General features: G+C 40.9%; 1 protein-coding gene across 4 annotated transcripts in view; it reads right to left on the bottom strand.

Moving 5' to 3' along the window:
- ENPP2 (ectonucleotide pyrophosphatase/phosphodiesterase 2) overlaps window positions 1-19,904 on the bottom strand; it is a 109,155-nt gene that overhangs the window by 77,358 nt on the left and 11,893 nt on the right. The window lies entirely within an intron of this gene.

Raw genomic sequence — 19,904 nt, 5'->3', positions numbered from 1 at the left:
CCCTGCTCCCACTGAATGCACTGCTTTGGGGGCTCTGAGTTTAGCCTGTTAACTACAGGCAGTCCCACCTGGGAGGTTGACAGGCTCGTCTGATTTGTCCAGAGCTTGATTTCATCACAGTGAGTTCACAAATCGCAGCTCTCAGCAGAAGAGGCTGAAGATATCATTTTCCTTTTCCCCACCCCCTCCCCGGCCCCTCCTCTAACCCGCAGTCACTTTCATGTGGTATCCTCTGGCAACAGGAGGGTTTCTTGTGTTGCTGTGGCCAATAACAGTGCGTGTTCATTTTCCTTCCCTCACAAAAACATGGTTTGTCAAAGAGAAACCAAATGTATTTTATCCGATAAAAATGAAACGGGGCTGTGCAAGGGTTCCTAGCAGCTTTAAGCTTTTAAGGTTTACAATGTAGTTATTCAATGCCGTCAACCTCTCAACTTTATTTTTTTCTTAAACAAGGAGAGTTTTGTCATTTATAAACCTAATAACTTTCCTGTCTTTCCCATGTATTTATTTTGCTGGCAGTTTGAACGACCCTTTCCCTATTACCACATTCTCAGCTACTTCTGACTCCTCAAATGTTTCTCACGATGAAATCTCCCGAAATTGTAACTAGCATAAAAGATAGCATTATTTTCCCCACGTTCAAGTTCAGAGAAGTAACTTTTATCAAAATACTGGGAATGCCAGCTAAGCAGCATGAGGTCCTGTGCCCTCTAAGAAAGACAAAATAACTCCAGTCTCTGTCTCTTCTTCCTGAAAAAACCCTCAGGCTTGTTTGGGGGGTTGTTTTTTGAGGGGGGAGGCCGGGAGCAGTAGAAAAGCTTTATCAGCAATTGAATTTAGGAAGGAAATCTCAATGGCAGCAAGAATTGAGATGTAAAGAATTGCTTCCCTAGTTATTTCGCAGGTAAATTAACATCTAGGCACCAAACACTACGTCCTTTGAGGCCACTGTGAGAGCGAAAGTTACTTTGCTAAGCAATTTGGCAACCAGGATACGCTGGAAAGAGGAAAGCAAGACCTCTAAATCTGAGAGTTGTTTAAATACCATATGCCTTTAGGATTCAAATGCAGGAAGGGTTTGTTTTTGACATTTTCCTTACCAGGCCGCAGGCCCAGTGACCATCCCTCTTGCGCAGAGCATGTGTTCGTATATAAACAACCAGGAGACTTACCATGTAACAAATTACTAAGGGGGTAGTGGCTCTGCTCAAATAAAACATGATAGCACAAAGCAAGGACTTGTTTATAGTGGATTGTATGGTAGGCCTGGGTTTCATTATGGATTCTAGAGTTTAGTAACAGCTAATTGAAAGGGGAAAAAAAAAAGAAAATATACTGCCAAACTTAAAGGTGCCTTTCTCAAATCCTTGTAGTTTTGCACCCTTGCAGAGATGGCAGGCTTATAAATTTTTCTATGCAAGTCTCTTGCCTTAGTCTGTGCACCATACTGAATTGATTTGGACTTGGGTCTTTAGCATGGCTTATAAAAGATGTTAACCCCATAGAAGATTTTTCTACTAGCTCAGCACCTGTAGCTCAGTGGTTAGGGTGCTAGCCACATACACCAGGGCTGGTGGGTTCAAACCCAGCTGGGGCCTGCTAAACAACAATGACAACAACAACGACAACAAAAATAGCCAGGCGTTGTCGCAGGTGTCTGTAATCCCTGCTATTGGGAGGCTGAGCTCAAGAGAATCGCTTGAGCCCAAGAGTTTGAAGTTGTTGTGAGCTATGATGCCACAGCACTCTACTGAGGGTGACATAGTGAGACTCTGTCTCAAAAAAAAAAAAAAAGATTTTTCTACTATCTATGCTAGATTTCAAAATGCAAACCTGCCATTCTAGAAGAAAACTATTAATATAAACGCAAAAGGAAAACATCTTGGCAATCCTGTTATTTCATTGCATGCCACAGTGTTCCAAAGGTCCTTAAGGTCCTTAAAGGTGGCAGCCTCTTTTCTGCAACCTCCCTAGACCTGGCCAGAGTCCAGCAACTTTTGACTTTGTCTGAGAGTTGATTGTAGAAACCCAGATTGAGGACAATTGAGGGATCCCTTAAAAACAGTAACATGCAGAAGCTGAACGCCATCCATTAATTTTTTCTTTGACTTGCAGATTAGCTGTGCAGGAGGGAAAAGCTGTAATAAGCAAATTAATCCAAAATTGGCTTCTGTACAGCACCTGTTACCCATTATCCAAGAGGGTTGGGCTCAACCACTATTTTTGTTAACCATTCTGCCACAGAACTTTATCTGATTGTGCATCAGGAACTTATTAACACACACATACACAAAAGCATGCATTTGCACTCACACAGCACCTAGTCAGCCACAGGGAAACAGAATTTTACATCACAATTATTAGTATAAATTAACTATCAGAAGGATGACCAAAATCTCTACCTCAGGGTGTCAAATCAACTGCAAGATGCCACAGCCCCTCCTTAGCTAAACCTGAGAAAACCAAAAAGCCTGAGAATGAGACAGTAGGGTGAGAGATTCAACTAAAATAAGTGGAGTATAGTCTAAAACCTTTTATGAAAATACTAACTTAAGAAAGTTCAACATGTCGGATCTATTAAGTATAGAGCATAAATGTCTTAACACTATAATTAAGTAAACGAGATGAAGTATCTATTAACCAGTGTGATGTAAACGCTTCTAATTCTGTATGAAATCAGCACCTTGTACCCCATAAATGCATTAATGTATACATGATCTATTTTATAATTTAATTTTAAAAATTCCCTTCTAACCTTGAAAAGAAAGTAAAGAAAGTTCACTTGGTATGGTGTTAAGATTTTCACATACAGTCACACGCAGCTGGCTCAGTAAATAAGAAAGTTCATGAGAAAGACTGAAAAATTAACTTACAGCCTGGGTTATTAACCCAGCCATATTTCAGAGAACACTGCCCCCTGGCAGAAGAAAACCTAGAACTATAAACAAATCTTTCAACAGTCTCAGCCCCTAGAAATCATTCTGCGGTTCTCAAACTTTATTGGACATAAGGACCACCCTGGGGGCTTATTTAAAAGGCTGATCTTTATGCTGGGTGTTTACTCCCTGAGATTCTGATTCATGAGGTCTAGGGGGTGGGGAGAAGAAAGAGGAGTTCAGGGGCCAAACAGGAACTGGCACAATAGGATATTTCAATGCAAGTCCTATAAGGACCACATTTAGAAAAGTGGGACATTAGAATAAACTATCCTGAATTAGTATGTGCTTTGCACGTTGAATTGCCTGTTGAATTGTTTCGTAATGGAGTTTTAATGTCTTATTAATAGTATTCACTATTATTTGGGCATTAAAGTTTAGATCTCTTAATGAGAAACTATGGCTATTCCTCCACAGAAATCATCTCCAAACTGTAAGCTGCGGAGTGGTATTTTATTTACTTTGCTAGTTGCACAAAGCAGCAGTGTGTGTATTGCTTAATTGCAATACAGTAGTTGCATTTATATAAATGCACAGGCTATCTTTTCATGAAATGCTTCCATAAATCCTCACTGCAAGCCCTGATTAGATAAAAGGGGTAAACAGTGAGATTTGGGGTTGTCACTCTGGCTTCTTGCAGTAATTAGGAAGTTGTCAGGAACTGGTTGGAACATTGTCTATATCAGTTTCTCATTATGCAAACTGACATGACTTGACTTACCATTATTCCCAGAATAATTCTAAGACGATGTATGAAGTTAGATCCTTATTGACCCCATGATGATCGGTTTTATCATTTAATAATGACTAGGGCACAAACACTGCAGCAGTGAAAAAACAGCCCCTATAGATGTTCTTCCTATTCTATCTTAAACTCTATAAGTCTTATTTTAAAATTGTGCTGTGGTTGAGGACTATGAGAAAATTCAGAATAAATATTGGGCAACAATCTTTACAAAAGAGATTTACCGATCTAAATTGAGCAGAAAATGTTGACAGTTGATAGAGAAGCAAGCTGATGCCATTGCTGCCACAATCGAGGACTACTGATGGATATCAAGTAGATTCCAGCTCAGATTCCAAACCACAGAAGCCAAGTTCTGTGTGGCATAGAGGCACTGCACATCCACAAGCAAAGAGGAGCTATTTTGACCAGTGTGCGGAGAACAAAAGTCAGTAGAGTGAAGTGAGACGGCAGGTTGGCAGAGGCTGGTCACAGGGGGTCACGGTAGATGCCATTGTCTTTTCCATAAAAGCAATAGGAAGATCTTACAAGGCTTAAGCAGGTGGAGATTTAATCAGATTCTGAAGCATTAATCTCTGCACAGTGTAGATATGAATGGGAGATGTCGAGATGAATACACTAGATCAGTTTAGAAACTCTGGCAGGAATCCAGATAAGAGATCGTGATGGCTTGCACCAAGGAGGCTGTGACAGCAATGGGAAGGGAGAAAGCAGGAGAGTTAGGAAAAAACTTGTTAATGAACTGGGTATGGGAGCCAAAGGGCAAGAAGGCAGTAAGGTGTAACTCTTGTATTAATAACTACCTAACCATTGTGATGACCAAATACGTGAAGTCCCTTCTTAAATTTTGATTGGATTATAAGCACTATAGAGATCTGTATCTGTCTGCTAACATCCTAGAATTGGCTAACAGTTTTAAAACATTTGTCAATACCTCTAAAAATCATTGAAAGCAATTGATTTAGAATAATGTTATAGGTCAGGTGCCTGCAGAATAATGTTATAGGTCAGGATTACCAGCCTGAGCCAGGTAATCCTAGCTCTCTGGGAAGTTGAGGTGGGTGGATTGCTTGAGCTCAGGAGTTCAAGACCAGCCTGAGCAATAGCGAGATCCTGTCTCTACTAAAAATGAAAAAGCTAGCTGGGCATTGTAGGGGGCTCCTGTAGTCCCAATTACTCAGGAAGCTGAGGCAAGAGGATTGCTTGAGCCAAAGAGTTTGAGGTTGCTGTGAGCTATGACACCATGGCACTCTACCTAGGGGAACAGAGGGAGACTGTCTCAAATAATAACAACAACAATAATAATGTTAATGTTATATTGGACATTAAACACTAAAATGTATGTATTTATAATTAACATTTATAAAGCATTATCCCAGGAAATCACTCAGCTTTCTTCCTAACTCTAGCTTATAACATGTTAAGAAGTAAAACGTAATTTAACTGTTTCTTTCAGCTACTCTGACACCTTTTATGCTCCTTGTCCAGGCAAATGGAGATGTCTGTAACAATCTGGATAGCCGAGTCACCAGTGGCTCGTGTGGCAGCCCCATGAAGGTTTTAGTTTGGGGTCGTGAGTAGATAACGGGAGGGAACTTATTTCACAAAACATTTCACCATGAACATGAAGACTCCTATCCCTCACCTGGCAGACTCACAAGGCAGGCTGAGAAGCTCTTGTTAATTCCACTTACAGATGAAGAATTGGGGTCCAAGGAGTGAGTCTCCAAATTGGTAGAATGAGCGACGGAGCCAGGTCTAAAAACCCAGTCTCTTGAGGCAGTGAGTCCTCCTTCCACTCCATCATACCACACGAAGGCTTCCACTCCCCACGCCCAAAACGCATCGACTAAATAACCGGTCCACCCTCCCACCTTCATTTCTTTTCAGCAGAATCTGAAGACCAGTTTTTGTTCTACTATAATCTTTTACGTCTTGCTTCTCATCAGACACTGTGCTTATAGATTCTAGTTAATAATTCAACTATTGCCAATATTTATCAGCGCTTGCTGAGTACACAGGACTTAAACTACCTTCCTATATGATAACTTTTTGGTCCGGCCCTCACCTTCATTCCTCTGGACATACATTAGAAAGTCCTCTTGTAATTGCTCTTCCTGTTTGCTCTCTTTGCTACTTAAAATGCAAATCTGATGATTTTCCCCCTAAATGTAAAAGCTTTCAGTAGCTTCCTATCAAAACAGTTCTCAAAGTGTAATCCTTGGACATGCAGGGTTAGAATCACCTGGAAACTCGTTAGAAATACCAATCCTTGGGACCTGTCTCACACCTACTAAATCAGAAACTCTGGGGGTAAAGCCCAGAATCTGTGTTTTAATAACCCCACCAGGTGATTCTGTTGCAAGTTTAAGAACCACTGACCTAGACAATAAACTTCAACCTGCTCTTGAATAATAAATAATCTTCCTGCATTCAAATCCCAGCTCTACCACTGTTTAACTGTGAGGCCTTATATGACCTTTAGGCAAATTCCTTCTCCATCCTAAAACTCAGTTTTCTCACCTGTATCCATCTCATAGAATTCTTGAGAGTATTACAAGAAATAATCCATGTAAAATCACCTAACACAATGCCTAGCACAGACTAATACTTAATAAATGTTAAGTTTTCTTAATTAGAGAAATATTTGCTGCTCCTTGATTGAGCTGTGCCTTTTCACACCTCCATTCCTTAATATCTGTAGTTACTTTCACCTAGAATGCCCTTCTCCACCTAATCTCCCTGGCCAACTTCAATATCCCTATGAAAATTCAAGTCAGGTGCACTCCGCTCTGAGGCCTCCCCGGTTTTTCCCTCCTCTCCACATAGAACAAGGTGCTCTCTCTGCTGCATTACCATATTGTCTGTGATTGCTTTTTAGGCAGCTCCATGCCTATGGTATCTCCGAAGGCATCCTCTCTGAAGGATGCCCAGCAGGACCAGGCACCCTCCACCTCACAGGTTACATGCCACCAAGAATCTTGAATTGTGGTCCATGCTTTCCCTCTAACTAGCTGTCTCTGCAAGCCCATGCTGCTTCCTCTGTCAAGTAGGGTTACTGAGCTAACTCAGTGGGTTTTAGTACTTTTTTATCAATATTAAAACTTTGTTTGCAAATAAAAGCTCGAAATGAATACCAATGGAGGGGACCAGGATCCCATCTAACCAGCCACCTCCTACTCCCTGGGACACCTTCACAGAAACCCAGAAAGTCAAGGAGTGCAATTAGTCAAAGCAAACAAACAAAACTCAATAGCTAAGTTAGTTCCATGATTTAAATACTATTCTAGATCCAATCCTTTCCTTGTAGTATTCAGATATTATCACACACACCAAAACCTGACCTCCCAGACCAAATCTTGCATTGATGAGTGTCAGAAACTCACACTTCAGACAAGCCCTTCCTATAAGGAGTCCAGGATCATTTTGCACCATGCTCTGCTCACGCTATTTCCCAGTCACCTAGCCCTCCTTTTTCTTTTGATCTCATCCGAATCTTAGTAATCCATAGCCTTCCCAAGTCTCTGCAACTTCGGGGGAGACCCCCTCACAATTGCAGCACCTCCTGCACCATTCTCATTTCAAGAACCTGGAGATTTGTCTCTTGTCTCTCTAGGATTCCCTGTTATTTTGAGTATCTCTTGTTTCAGCAAAAAGAGCCCAAATTCCCAGAGAACAGAAGGAAAAAAAAAATGTTAGAGGGGCTAAGAAAATGGCTTCTAAAGTTCAACAGACTTGAGTCTGGCCCTCTTCAGCATGAGATCCTGCTGAACTTCTCTAAAATATGGGCTTCTTTTAAAGAAATAATAATAGTTCTACCACCCAGGGTTAATATGAAGAGCAACTGACATCATGGGTGCTAAGCGAGTCGCTCAGATCTGAAACATAAAAAACAAGCAAGTATCACCATTACTATTAGCTACACAGGAGGATAAAGTCTTCATCATTTGCTATCATGTTCTCAGCATTTTCCAAAGTGCCTGGTAGTGATATAGGTTCTAGGAAAGTCCCTTTACTTATGGAGCGGTTATAGGTAGATTAAAGTTAATAAAGTTACACCCCACCCTTTTCACATTCTCCCTAACTTCATAAGAACATGAGCAGTTTTTATTTGGCAAAGGGTGGGATGAGTATGGAAACATTTTTGAAGGACAGGTTGCAGTTGCAATAATAAAGACCCTCTATTTCGACTGGAAAGTCCCAAGAAGTTAAGCTTCAACTCAACAAATGCGTTTGAACTCAAAACTGAAAGGAAGTCTAGCTGGGTACTGGAACGGTATTGTCACATGCTCATTAGCATAAACGGTACTCTCTGGGAGGAAGCAAAATTGCCCTTTCTGTGATTCCCCTCGCAATCAAACAACTGTTGGTGATATTCCACAAACTAGGGATAGAAGGCAACTTCCTCTGCCTGGTTAAAGGCTGATACAAAAAACCCCATAGCTTACATCATCATACTTGATGGTGAAAGACTGAATGCTTTTCTCCTAAGATCAGTAGTAAGACAAGAATGTTCTCTCTCACCACTTTATTCAACATTATACTTTCAGTTAGTCAGAGTCATTAGGAAAATAAATGAGTAATAAACAAATAAATGCCACCCAAATTTGAAAGGAAGAAATACACTGACAACTATCTCCATTTACAGATGACATGACTTTGTATTGAGAAAATCCTGGCTCGGCGCCTGTGGCTCAAGTGGCTAAGGCGCCAGCCACATACACCTAAGGTGGCAGGTTCGAATCCACCCCAGGCCCGCCAAACAACAATGATGGCTGCAACCAAAAAATAGCCAGGTGTTGTGGTGGGTGCCTGTGGTCCCAGCTACTTGGGAGGCTGAGGCAGGAGACTCGCTTGAGCCCAGGAGTTGGAGGTTGCTGTGAGCTGTGATGCCATAGCACTCTATCCAGGGGGATAGCTTGAGGCTCTGTCTCAAAAAAAAAAAAAAAAAGAAAAGGAAAATCCTAATGAATCCATACACAAAAAATCTATTGAAACTAATGAATAAATCGTGTCTTGGCCATTTGGCTAAGATCAAGTGAAACTAATAAGTTCAGGAAGGTTGCTTGATACAAGAAAAGTATATAAAAAGTCAGTTATATTTTTATACATTAACAATGAATAATCTAAAAGGAAATTAAGAAAAAAATTACATTCACCATAGTATCAAAAGTTCTAAAATACTTAGGAATCAATTTAACAAAAGAAATGAGATTTGTACACTAATAGTTAGAGAGAATCACTGACCTACATGAAAGGAGAGCTAAGTAAATGGGAAGACCCCCATGTTCATGGACGGGGAGACACTGCTGTCAACATGGTAGGAAAGTGAAAAGATGACCCACAGAATGGGACAAAATATTTGCAAATAATGTATCTGACAAGGATCAAGTATCCAGCAATAAAAGGACGGCTAATGTAGTATTTTGAAATGGTCAAAGGATCGGAACAGATATTTTTCCAAAGAAGATACACAGATGGGCAATAAGGACCAAAGTTGCTCAACATCCTTAGTCATTAGGAAAATGCGAATCAAAACCAGGAGACACCCTTCATACCCACTAGAATGGCTACAATTAAAAAGACAGAAAATAACAAGTGTTAGAAAGGATGTAGAAAAACAGATTGTAACATGGTGCAGCCATTTTGGAAAACAGTTTGGCAATTCCTTAAACTGTTAAATCTAGGGTTACCCCGATGACCTAGAAATTCCACCTTGATATATTAATATATACCCGAGAGAAAGTCAACGTATTTCCACATGAAACTTGAATGCAATGCTCACAGCAGCATTATCAACTAAAGAACGGATACACAAAATGAGGTGTACCTCTACAATGTAATATTATTATGCAATAAAAAGGAATAAAGTCCTGATACATGTTACAACATTATGAACTTTGTAGCAATACAAAGGGAAAGAAGCCACCACACATTGTAATGATCCCGTTTATATGAAATGTCTAGAAGCTGCAAACCTCCAGAGGAAGAAAGTAGATTAGCAGTTGTCAGGGGACAGAAGAGTGACCCTGCTGAGTAGGAGTGTTTGTTTCGGAGAGATGAAATGTTCTAAAATTACATAATGGAGTTGTTTGCACAACCCACTATGTCAAATATATTTAATATGTTTTTGAATATATTAAAAACCACTAAAATGTACAGTTTAAAAGAGTGAATTTTTTGATAGATAAATTATATCTCAAAATCGTATCTCAAAAAAAGGTGCTATTTACTGATAACAACAACAAAAAAAAAGAGTTAGATTAGTTCTGCAGAGAAGCAAATTTCAAAACATCTGGATCTGCAGAAAAGCAACTGACCTGGACATTCAGTTCTCAGGTCTGTGCATTCAAAGTTGTTTCCCAAGTCACCAAGTCATTCTCTGAAACTGACAATGAACAGGAGGACTGAAGTGTTTGAGTCGTGCTGTGGACCTCTCTCCACCAATCCCTGTGTGATAAAACCTTCTGTATCCTGGAAAATAGGAAGGACTCTTGGGGCTTGGCAGAGCAATTCAGGCCGTCTCCCAGACCACTTTCATCAGGTTTTCTGTTTCATTTTACTTTCAGATCAGACAGCCAAAACCAGAACCTACTTCTTGCCTACAGATCCCAAGGGTCTTGAATCTTCATGGCAGTAAACTGTAAACAGAGTTTGTAGGTCGGTTGTGGAAATTTAAGAACAATAAGCCCTTGAGTTTGAAGAACATTTTAAAAACAAATCCCTATGAATTAGAGAGATGAAGGCTCATTCTTCCAACACTGAAATCAATAAAACTAAAAGCCTATCCATAGGCAGTGCCCCAGAGCTAAAGGGCCCCCAAATAGGAGATCAAGATAGTTTCTGTGGCAGATGGGCATTGGATGCAGTTTTGAATTATAGGTAGAGGCTATTTTTTTTTAAGTAGGTAAAAAGGGGAAAGATATATGGTCATGGTACCATACCTGGCATGGAACTGACACTCTTTTAAGTGGTAACTAGTACTTTGTAACTTGCACTTAGCCAGGCAATACATGAGGCATGTTTACATATATTACCTCATTTAACATTCATGAAATCATTACAGCACTATCATTGTCCACATATGAGAAAACAACCTCAAATATATCAAACCCCTTGCCCAATTTCAAGTACCTATTAAGGTGTCATATTTTCTCCCTGATTTCCCAATGGAAATTATAAAACTGTATCTAAAAGGAATAGGAATTGCTGGCAGAGCCCGTAACTCAGTGGGTAGGGCGCCGGCCACATACACCAAGCCTGGCAGGTTCGAACTCAGCCCAAGCCTGCTAAGCAACTGCAACAAAAAAATAGCCGGGCGTTGTGGTGGGCGCCTGTAGTCCCAGGCTGAGGCAAGAGAATTGCTTAAGGCCAAGAGTTGGAGGTTGCTGTGAGCTATGATGCCACAGCACTTTACCAAGGGCAACAGCTTGAGACTCTGTCTAAATAAATAAATAAATGGAAGAGGAATTTCAATGATCCGCTGGGAAAAACCTGAGTCTATTAAAAACAAAGGATCTGAGCAACACCTGAGGCTCAGTGAGTAGGGCGCCAGCTCCATATACTGCGGTGGCGGGTTCAAACCTGGCCCTGGCCAAAATGTAACAAAAAATAGCCAGGTGTTGTGGCAGGTGCCTGTGGTCCCAGCTACTTGGGAGGCTGAGGCAGGAGAATCACCTAAGCCCAAGAGTTGGAGGTTGCTGTGAGCTGTGACTCCACAGTGCTCTACCAAGGGCAATAAAGTGAGACTATGTCTCTAAAAAAAAAAATACAAAAAAATAAATAAAAGCAAAGGATCTGACAAATGTTTGATGTGTCTTGATACCTGACAATGTTCCTAATTGAGAAGGTAATAGAAGCCACGGATTAACCTCTATTCTAGGTTGTGATCCATAAAGAGAACAAGTTGGAAAAGAGAAAGGAACAGCACCTTGGTCATCATAGCCATGATATTTCAGAGTTCCTAAGAGTTCAGAGGGAATGCTGGTCATTATCAGACAATCAACATAAGCTTTCGACAACCAGAGTTTAACAAATTCATATTAACAGTGGCTCAACCAGATTTAGTAAGTACCCACCGCAATGCTCACTGACAGGTTACTCTGTTCCAAGTACTATGTGGTATCAGGGATAGGGAGATAAAGACATATTGTAACTGGGAATTGGGGAAGTGTCTTAGCTCCCTGGAGCTGTATAACAAAATATCTTAAACTTGGCAGCTTGCATATACACATCACAGAAATTTGCTTCTCACAATTCAGAAGGTTGAGACATCCCAGGCACGAGCACCTCCTCGGAGAAAGCTGTCTGCTCACTGTTCACAGTATGAAAGGGACAAGGGTCTCTCTGAGTTCTCTTCTATAATGACTCTGACCCATTCGTGAAGCCTCCACCCTTCTGTCCCAACAATCTCTCTATAGCCCCACTTCCTAATATTATCATTCAATTTTTTGTCACCACCTAGTTTGTGTCAGGCATTGGGAACAAGGCCTCTGTTCCATGGATCTCATATTTTAGTGGGAGAAGAAATGTAATGTCAAGATAAGGAAATGGAGCAAAGTAAGAGAACCAAGGAGGAGCTGTTTGCAACCAAGCCACAACAACGGTCTCTCCAAACGGTGATGTTTGAACAGAAACCTGGAGGAAGTGAAGGAAGAGCCAGGTATCTTAGAAAACCAGCAAGTGCAAAGGTCCTGAGGTAGGAGCAGCCCGGTGTGTTCAGGGGGGCGAGTGTGGCTAGAGTGGAATGAGGTGGAGGAGGAGCAGTAAGAGATGATGTTGAGGAAGCAATGTGGTGCCAGTTCATGCAGGCCACAGTGAAGGCTTCTCGCTCCACATTGAACACAGTGCCAAGCCACCAGAGGGACCTGAGTTAGGCAGTGACATGACGCCATTTCTGTTTCAAAAGCCTCACTCTGACTGCTGCTCCGGGAATGGTATTTAACGAGCACCCCATGACTGACTGTGCAGCCTGGATATTTTGCACAGGTGAGGAGACCAAGTTGATGTGACTGATTTTCTTAAATATTAACAGAGCAATGCAAGATGGATGAGTGTTATTTTGCAGGTTTCCACAGACAAAACTAGATGTTAGAGAGAATGTTTCCTCTCCTAGTAAGAAAGCTAAGGAAATGGGCTCTTTTATAAACAAGGAACTCACACTCGCTATTTAAGCAAAGGCTGGGTGATACTAGTCAGGAATTCTTATAAAGTACCTAAATTCAAAGGAAGATTGGCTACTCAACATTTAAGGTCTTTTCCAACTCGAGCCACCTACTATTTTTCTTTCTTTTTTAAACTCTCTTAGGGAGTTCTCTTTTTGTAATAAACAGAAAAAGAGCTACTCAGATTCAATTAAATAGTCAGAATTTAGTTGAAAGGCAAGATAATGAATGGTATAGTCACTAGTCACCTTGTCCTCACCATTTCATCTCCTGAAGGAGAGAAAGAGAGAGAGCTGGTGTGCACAATTTAATTTATGCCAATTACAGAGATAACTGGTCAAGGCTAAGCTAAGAAAAACAAAACACCTTTCGCAAAATCCTTTGATAGACTTAAACAATGAGTCTGTCATTGCCTAAGAGGCAGAGCAATGTACTTCTGGGTTGATCAAGAACACAGGCATGAGTTGAGCTGACCTTACATTGCCTCTCCAACACTTCCAGGTCTCTCCTAATCTTTTATAAACAGAGTCACTGCATACTTGAAATCCAGTTGCCTCAGATTGCCACCAGAGTATTATGCAAGAGAATGTAGAAGTTCTGGATCTTACATTGTCCCTCTGAGCTTCCGCTGCTGTTATGAGAGATGTTATACAACTGACGAATTACTAAAATCCTGGGCTCCTGGACTTGGTTAGAAGCATGACTTGGACACTCCCCAGCTCTGTGGCCTTGATCGAATTAGAAATCCTGGAATTTGGATTTCCATTTCCTCGTGTGTAAGTGAGAATAATTACAGTACCTTCCTCGAAGGGTTGCTGGGGGGATTAAACAAAGTAATCCATGCAGTATGAAGTGGGAATAATAACAGCCCAGGCACTTTTCTAGGCATAAAAGATCCCAGCAACTAACAAACAATTAATTATAGCTAATAATAACAGAATGTAACAGATAGTGCACAGAAATGATCTCCCTGAATTCTCTGAGTGATCTGACAAAATACACATTGGTTTGTCTTTTTTTTTTACAGAGGGTCACAGAATTTTAAGTAACGGATCCAAGTTTACATGCCCAGTAAGAGACAGAGCTATCATTCAAACTCAGATCTGCCTAACTAACTTCTAGGTATTTCTTGCTATAGCACTTGATACTGTGCTACCTGTAGTTTTATTGCTTTTAAAAGAAACTCCGCCAATCTCTCATTTGAAGAGAAGTGGAGGGGTTTTTCTCCAGTGCCTTTAACAATTCAGAAGCAGAACAGATTCTGCAAAGGATAGTTTCGCGTTTTGCCACCAGCTGCAGGTCAGAGCCACTGTACCCGCACTCCCTCTTGGTGTCATCTGACTGATACAGCTGGTTGTGCATGCCGTCTAAGTTTCGGGCTGGGTAAATCTCGGTCACAGACTTGTAAATTGTGGCTGCATGTGACAAAATATTTTGCAAATGATGCTGTTTTCTTCTTTCCCCAGTCTTCCCTCCCTTTCTGCAGCTGTGTCCCTTTCTTCCAAAAAATTGATAAAAATTGTGAAACCCTTATTTTTGCAATTAATCACATGGGACCTTGCTATTGACAATGACCCAGTTGTTTCACCCAACTACAACACAGTTGCTGAGGCGTCAGTGCTAAGAACAAGGCTCGCCGGCTGACAGAGCTGGGTTGGTCTCTCTGTCCTGGCTCCTCTCATAGCAGCCATCGTATTCTAATCATCCTGGCACTGAGCATAGATGGGAGCCTAGCACTTGCAGAACACTTAAATGGGATTTAGCAGCTGGGCATGGTGGCTCAGGCCTGTAATACCAGCACTCTGGGAGGCAGAGGCTGGGGGATTTCTTGAGGTCAGGAGTTCAAGACCAGTCTGAACAAAGCAAAACTCTCTATCTTTACTAAAAATAGAAAAATTAAAGTAGCTGGACATGGTGTGCCTGTAGTCCCAGCTACTCGGGAGGCTGAGGCCAGAAGATTGCTCAAGCCCAGGGGTTTGAAATTGCCAGGGCACTCTAGTCTGGGCGACAGAATAAGACTGTCTCAAAAAAAAAAGGATTTATTATTCATTATTCATTCATTTATTCAATTTATTCAATCATTTATGTAGCAAATATTTTATTGAGAGCATACCATGTTCCAGGCTTTTTTCTAGGCATAAAGATTCCAGCAACTAACAAAAGAACACAAATACCTGTTCAAAAACCTGACATTTTATTGGGTAAAAAAAGACAGAAAATACTATATAAATGTATCAATCACTGATTAGAGCCATGAATAAAGAATACAACAGATGAGAATCATCAGAAAATCCAATTAGTTCTTGAATGACACAAATAAGGTAGTTCAAATTATTCTATTTTACAGATGAAGGGATTGAATTTGCCCAAAGTCACCCCATCTGTGACAGAACAGAAATTTGCTGTGTTCTGATAATAACTATGACAAATACCACAATGATGCTTATAATAGTAACCATTTATTAAGATAGTTACAGAATTGCATGAAGTAGTTATATAATCTCATTTCATGAGTGAAGAAATCAAGACTCAGAAAGATGAGATAATTTGATCAAGATCAGTGGTAGAGCCAGGATTCAAACCTGGTCTGAATGGTTCAAAGACCATGATTTTTTCACTACATCAGGCCTCCTTTGCTGAGCTTGTTATACTGGATACTCTTCTTACTAAATTGAAAATTCCTTGAGGACAGGGATTGCATCTCCATCATCACCAGAAAGTTCTATAACATCTGCCATAGAAAGTGTTGAACTTTCTGTGTCCAGACCAGCCCTACTCCCCAGACAGACAGACAGAAAGCAAAATATACGAGAAGAGGGCTGCCAATTCTAACTTTCAGATCTTCCCATCCTCCCTTGGTAGTGGGTTGCAACATGTAATTAGCACTGCAGTCAATGCTCTTCTGAAACACCGGAGTGCTGAATGACTTTCAGAGTCCAAGATGCAACGGCAACTTGCTAGCATTGGCCTAACCTCTCCAAAATATCCAAATTCCCAACCCAACTTGTGACCTGGGCAGACTTGTTTGCCTCTTTATTAGACTTGTGTTTGTCTAGGAATGAAAGGAATCAACAAGTGGGATGTGCATGCCCTGCATTTCAATGAGAGCCTAACCCTATGGCGTGAAGGGGGCATTGTGATGAATTTAAAGGGCTTGCCGGACTCTTGCTGCACTTCCCCAGCTCCTCTCACAATGCTTTTCTCAAAGTTCCTTAGCATCATCCGTGCTCACAGCTGTGCAGTAGGATTTGGGTTTTGCACACGTACATATACATCACAGTAAATGACCAGAAGGCATGAATGGATGAATGATTTTTTTGTCTTATTGTTGTCTAAGTTGCTTTATAGGAATACAGCGCAGCTAACTATGAAAGTTTCAAGAGTTTAATTTTATCTTTTTTTTTTTTTTTAAGATTTATTGTAGACAGTTGTTAGAATCAGGCAAACCTAGGTTCAAGCTTCAGTGCGCCACTTTACTATCCGGCTGAGTTTGGGAAATCTAATGCCTTCAACTTCTCTGCCCCTGCTCTCATCAGGCCTTCAGTTCTCAGCGCAAAGGCCTTCCCTGACCACCCGCACCCCTCCCTCCCAACTTCCTTCTCACTCTCCACATGCTGAAGCCCTGCAGGGCTTAGCTGCCCATATCTGCACCTCCTGCTGGACTGGAAGCTCCTTAAATCCCCGGAACCTAGCACTATACCTGACACACAGGGACATTCAATTAACTCTGGTTGAATAAATTAACCAAGAAAGAGTATGCTGAAGAAAGCACAAGGACAATGTACCCAGAGTGGAAGGATAAGGCCGCTTTCTTTACTCTCTAAGGTGGCAGCAAAGCTGCTGGGGCCTTCCCCTCCATCCCTCCCCAGCCTGGGCCCCCAAGCCCAGAGTGCTCAAGAATTCTCTGGATTCTAGAGGAGTGCTAAGCCCCAGTCTTTAAAAAAAAAAAAAGGCCATTTTCTTACTCTTGTTCCTAGGCACCCAAAACATGCTGGGAATATTGCAAAACCCCGCTGGTGACATCCACACACGTTTTTGCCGCTTGGTTTGCGAAGCCTCCAGGCATCTTGGCTGTGACTTTGGTTACATCATATTGACCATTCGTTGAATGGGTCATGGACACTGTCTAAAGACTTCCATCCCCTTCCCTCTCAGGGAATAGCCTTTCTCCTAAACTCTTCAAAAGAACGCTCCCCTATGCTTCATATACTCTACATACAGATTTTATTCCTAGTGATCCCATATAGAAAATACGTTTTGGAGAGTGAGGAATGATGGTAAAAGCTGATTATTTTTCTTGTTTTTGACTAAGGACCAAATTATACATGGAGATATTTCTGAGGAATTCTGCCTTTCTTGTATTATTTAGGAAGGCCATTCTCTGGCACCCCTGACTATATTTTCAGTCAATCTACAGCCCCTGGAGTGGTATTGGGACTGTAAGTATCAAGAGTAACAGTAATAAGAGGTGTGGGGTCCAGCGAGCCCTGAATGAACAGCTTGGAACATCTCACAACGAGCCTTTCCAAATGTGGCCAACCAGGGGTCTAGGAGATGTGGTCAGGCCAAGTCGTCTCTCATAAGGAAGCAGGAAAGCCAACCTTCCTGGCAGTCATCCTGCAGGGAGGGGTCACAGCGTTCTGGGACCTACCTGGTTAGGGGCACTGATGGCTGACTGCAGGAGATGCTTTTGCTTGCAACCTTTCCACACCCTTTGTTTTCACTCCCATATTCTATGCATTTTGCAAAGTGACTTAAATTGAAAATAATAAATATCTCATGGGCCACGTGTAACTCCTTTTTATACATGGCAACAATCACACAAAGGGGTACCATTATTATCTATAATTTATTTGGTTAGAGACTAAAATACAGACAAATTAAGTGGGAGAGCTGGGAGGTAAAACAGTGTAGCTTCAGAGACTGAACACTTAACCGCCATGCCGGAGCATCTGTCTTGTCTAAAATGCATGGTATTTAATAAGAAATCAAATCAGTGTCCCCACTGTTCAATTCCTTCAAGACAAATGTAATCAATAGTCAGCCTCTTGGATCAGAAGTAGTGCGAGCAGCTTTGGAATCCAATAGCTTGGTTTGAAGTCTAAATGCTCTGCAACCTGCCTCAAGTTACCTAAAATCCTCAGGCCTCCACTTGTTTTATTCTAAAACTGGGAGTAACAATAGCTTTTTCAAAAGGTATTTTAAGCTGACATAGGCAAAATTTCTGTAAAGAGCCAGAAAATACATATTTTAGGTCTTTGCAACTGTACAACAATCCATTATGACAACTCAACTTGCTGCTGCAGAGTGAAGGTAGCCACTAACAATACAGAAACAATCGCTAGGTCATGGAAGAAGCCCAAGTGCCCATCGACCCATGAATGGATCAATATATTGTGGTATATGTACACCATGGAATACTATATAGCCACAAAGAAAGATGGAGACCTTGCCTCCTTCATGTTTACATGGATGGAGCTGGCAAATGTTCTCCTTAGCAAAGTATCTCAAGAATGGAAGAAAAAGTATCCAATGTACTCAACACTATTATGAAACTAATTGTTAGCTATCTTAGGATAGCTACAATCTGAATGGAGCCCTAGACTACGGGGAAAGGGGGAGAGGGGAGGGGGAGGATGGGTGAAGAGAATGATATTGTGGGAATCACGCCTATAATTTATCCTATTAGGGTACATGTGAATTTGTCTAAAGGTTGAATATAAATGTCTTAACACAACAATTATGAGAAAGACATGATGGCTATGTTAGCCAGTTGGATGAGAGTTTTCCAAACTTCATATGGAAGCAACACACTGTATCCTATGATAGAATTAATGTACACAATTATGATCTAATAAAAAATAAATTTAAAAAAATACAGAAACAAATGGAGGTGGCTCCATTTTGTTTTGTTGCAACAAAATTGTATACACAAAAACAGACATGGCAGCTGCTCAGTGAGGAAGCAATCAGCAGAGTGATTGATTGAGGTCAGAAGTTCGAGGCCAACCTGAGCAAGAGCAAGACCCCCATCTCTAGAAATAGCTGGCCATTGTGGCAAGTGCCTGTAGTCCCAGCTACTCAGGAGGTAAGGGAATCGCTTCAGTCTAAGAGTTTGAGGTTGCTATGAGCTAAGACACCACAGCACTCTTCCCAGGGAGACTAAGTGAGACTCTGTCTAATAAATAAATTAATTAATTAATAAAAAGAAAAGAAGACCTGTTTAAAAAATGGACAAAAGACCTGAATAGACATCTCTCAAAAGAAGACATACAAATGGGTATGTGTAAAGATGCTCAACATCACTAATCATCAGTGAAATGCAAATTAAAACCACAGTGAGACATCACCTCCCACCTGTTAGAATGGATACTATCAAAAGGATGAAAGATAGCAAGGGTTGGGGAGGACATGGAAAAATGAAAATCCTTGTATATTATTGGTAGGAACGTACATAGGTTCAGCCATTAAGGAAAACAATGTGGGGGGTATTCAAAAAATTGAAAATGGAACTACTGTATGATCCAGCAACTCCACTGTGGGGTTTATAGCCAAAGGAAATGAATTCAGTATTTTGAAGAGATATCCACAGTCCTATGTTTACTGCAGCATTATTCACATTAGCCAAGACATCCAATCTATTTAAACCTCCATCAACAGGCCAATGGATAAAGAAAATGTGGCATATGTAACAAATATATAGCAATAGAATACTATTTGGCCTTTAAAAAGGAGTTCCTGCCATTTGCAACAATATGAATGAACCAAGATAACATAATGCCTAGTGAAATAAGCCAGGCACAGAAAGACAAATACCGCATGATCTCATCTATACATGCAATCTAAAAACAATTGAACTTCTAGAAGCAGAGAGTAGAATAGTGGTTACAGAGGCTGAGGGTGAGGGGAATGGAGAGAAGATGGCCAAAGAATACAAAGCGTTAGTTATGCAGGAAGAGAAAGTTCTGGAGATGTGTTGTACAGCATGGTGACCAGTTCATGACAATGTATTGCATACTTGAAAATTCCTAAGAGAATGGGTTTCAAATTCTTTCA

This window comes from Otolemur garnettii, unplaced genomic scaffold (assembly GCF_000181295.1).
Source record: "Otolemur garnettii isolate 467f Iridium unplaced genomic scaffold, OtoGar3 scaffold00004, whole genome shotgun sequence".
NCBI classification, from domain to species: Eukaryota; Metazoa; Chordata; class Mammalia; order Primates; family Galagidae; genus Otolemur; species Otolemur garnettii.
Note: the sequence above shows the minus strand (reverse complement) of the source record. Positions and strands in the feature narration are given on the sequence as shown.